Here is a 3611-nt window from a genome sequence, read left to right on the forward strand (position 1 = left end):
GGGCAGTATATCCCGAGGGAGCCATGTTTCCGTTAAACAGAGTATGTTACAATCCCTGATGTCTTTCTGGAAGGAGATCCTCGCCCCGAGTTCGTCTACTTTATTATCCGGAGACTGAACATTAGCAAGTAATGTGCTCGGAAGCGGTGGATGGTGTGCACGCCTCCTGAGTCGGACTAGAAGTCCACTCTGAATACCTCTTCTCCATCAGTGGTGTTTTGGAGCAGCCTCTGGAATAAGTTCAATTGCCCTGGACGCGGCCTGCTTCCAAGGACTGTGGGCTCTTCTTCTCTGTGGTCGAGGTGAGTAAGACATTTAAGCGTGTTAACCGTCTCAAGGCTGCCGACCCAGAAAGCATCCCCAGCCGCATCCTCAGAGCATGCACAGACCAGCTGGCTGGAGTGTTTACGGACATATTCAATCTCTCCCTATCCAAGTCTGCTGTCCCCACTTGCTTCAAGATGTCCACCATTGTTCCTGTACCCAAGAAGGCAAAGGTAACTGAACTAAATGACTATCGCCCTGTAGCACTCACTTCTGTCATCATGAAGAGCTTTGAGAGAATAGTTAAGGATCATATCACCTCTACCTTACCTGACACCCTAGACCCACTTCAATTTGCTTACGGCCCCAATAGATCCACAGACGATGCAATCGGACTGCACACTGCCCTATCCCATCTGGACAAGAGGAATACCTATGTAAGAATGCTGTTCATTGACTATAGCTCAGCATTCAACACCATACTACCCTCCAAGCTCATCATTAAGCTCGGGGCCCTGGGTCTGAACCCCGCCCTGTGCAACTGTGTCCTGTACATCCTGATGGGCCGCCCCCAGGTGGTGGAGGTAGGAAACAACATCTCCACTTCGCTGATCATCAACACAGGAGCCCCACAAGGGTGCATGCTCAGCCCTCTCCTGTACTCTCTGTTCACCCATGGCTGCGTGGCCACGCACATCTTCAACTCAATCATCAAGTTTGCAAATGACGCAACAGTAGTAGGCATGATTACCAACAATGACGAGACCGCCTACAGGAAGGAGGTGAGGGCCCTGGGAGAGTGGTGCCAGGAAAGTAACCTCTCACTCAACGTCAACAAAACAAAGGAGCTGATCGTGGACTTCAGGAAACAGCAGAGGGAGCACGCCCCTATCCACATCAATGAGACCACAGTGGATAAGGTGGAAAGCTTCAAGTTCCTCGGCGTACACATCACTGACTATCTGAAATGGTCCACCCACACATACAGTGTGATGAAAAGGTGCAACAGCACCTCTTCAACCTCAGGAAGCTGAAAAAATTTGGTTTGGCCCCTAAAACCCTTATGAACTTTTACAGATGCACAATTGAGAGCATCCTGTTGGGCTGTATCACAGCCTGGTACGGCAACTGCACCGCCCGCAACCACAGGTCTCTCCAGAGGTTGGTGCGATCTGCCCAATGTATCACTGGGGGCAAACTACCTGCCCTCCAGGACACCTACAGCACCCGATGTCACAGGAAGGCCAGAAAGATCATCAAGGACAATCAACCACCCAAGCCACTGCCTGTTCACCCCGCTATCATCCAGAAGGTGAGGTCAGTATAGGTGCATTAAAGCTGGGACAGAGAAACTGAAAAACAGCTTCTATCTCAAGGCCATCAGACTGTTAAACTGTCTGGGCTAGGGGGCAGTATTTTCACGGCCGGATGAAAAACGTACGCAATTTAAACAGGTTACTACTCTGGCCCAGAAACGAGAATATGCATATTATTAGTAGATTTGGATAGAAAACACTCTGAAGTTTCTAAAACTGTTTGAATGGTGTCTGTGAGTATAACAGAACTCATATGGCAGGCAAAAACCTGAGAAAAATCCAAGTAGGAAGTGAAAAGTCTGAGAATTGTTGTTCTTCTTTTGATTCTCTATCAAAACTACAGTGTCTGTGGGGTGACGTTGCACTTCCTAAGGCTTCCATTGGCTGTCAACAGCCTTCAGAAAGTGGTTTGAGCATTTTCCTGTCACTGGGCAGATAATAGGAGCTCAGTTTCTGAGTGGACTGCCTGGCAACAAAGGGATTGGATATGCGCAGTCACGCGAGCACGCCGTTCCTTCTTTTTCTTCTTGAATGAATATGCTATTGTCCGGTTGGAATATTATCGCAATTTTACATTAAAAATACCATAAAGATTGATTTTAAACAGCCTTTGACATGCTTCTAAGTACAGTAATGGAACATTTTGACTTTTCGTCTCTCGTTCCGCACTCGCGCGTTATGCCTTTGGATAAGTGATCTGTACACACGAACAAAACTGAGGTATTTGTACATAAATATGGATTATTTTGAACAAAAACAAAATTTCTTGTGGAAGTAGCACTCCTGGGAGTGTATTCTGACGAAGATCAGCAAAGGTAAGAGAATATTTCTAATACTAATTCTGAGTATAGGTTGCCCCGAACTTGGCGGGTGTCTGAATAGCTCACCGTGATGGCTGAGCTATGTACTCAGAATATTGAAAAATGTGCTTTCTCCGTAAAGCTATTTCAAAATCTGACACAGCGGTTGCATCCAGGGGTAGTCTATCTATAATTCTTTAAATAATTGTTATATATTTTGTCAACGTTTATGATGAGTATTTTTGTAAATTGATGTGCACATTCACCGAACGTTTTGGTGGGAATACATTTTCTGAACATCACGCGCCAATGTAAAAGGCTGTTTTTGGATATAAATATGAACTTTATCGAACATAACATACATGTATTGTGTAACATAATGTCCTAGGAGTGTCATCTGATGAAGATCGTCAAAGGTTAGTCCTTCATTTAGCTGTGTTTTGGGTTTTATTGACAAATGTCCTTGCTTGGAAAATGGCTGCGTGATTATTTTTGTCTATGTACTCTCCTAACATAATCTAATGTTTTGCTTTCGCTATAAAGCCTTTTTGAAATCGGACAATGTGGTTACATCAAGGAGAAGTCTATCTTTAAAATGTTGTAAAGTAGTTGTATGTTTGAGAAAGTTGAATTATGACATTTTGTTGTTTTTGAATTTGCTGCCCTGATATTTCAGAGCGTCCCACGTAGCCCATAGAAGTTAAATAGCCATCACTAGCCGGCTTCCACCCGGTTACGTAACCCTGCACCTTAGAGGCTGCTACCCTATATAGATAGACTTGGAATCACTGGCCACTTTAACAATGGAATACTAGTCACTTTAATAATGTTTAAATAACGTTTACATACTGCTTTATTTATGTCACATGTATATACTGTATTCTGTCTTACTGTATATTTTAGTCAATGCCACTCCGACATTGCTCAATCTAATGTTTATATATTTCTTAATTCCATTATTTAGCATTTTAGATTAACGTTAGTGTGTATTGTTGTGAATTGTTAGATACTTCTGCACTGTTGGAGCTAAGAACACAAGCATTTCACTACACCCACAATAACATCTGCTAAATATGTGTATGTGACCAATACAAATTGATTTTGATTTGATAGACTTTCTTCTGTCTTTATACTGTATGTATTATATTCCTAATGTGATTAGGTGATTGAGGACCACAGGGATTCAGACTGGAGTGTGGTTTGGACACGACTGCTATGCTGTGGTTGGTTT

The sequence above is a fragment of the Salmo salar genome, chromosome 14, assembly GCF_965601325.2.
Source record: "Salmo salar chromosome 14, fSalSal1, whole genome shotgun sequence".
Classification (NCBI taxonomy): domain Eukaryota; kingdom Metazoa; phylum Chordata; class Actinopteri; order Salmoniformes; family Salmonidae; genus Salmo; species Salmo salar.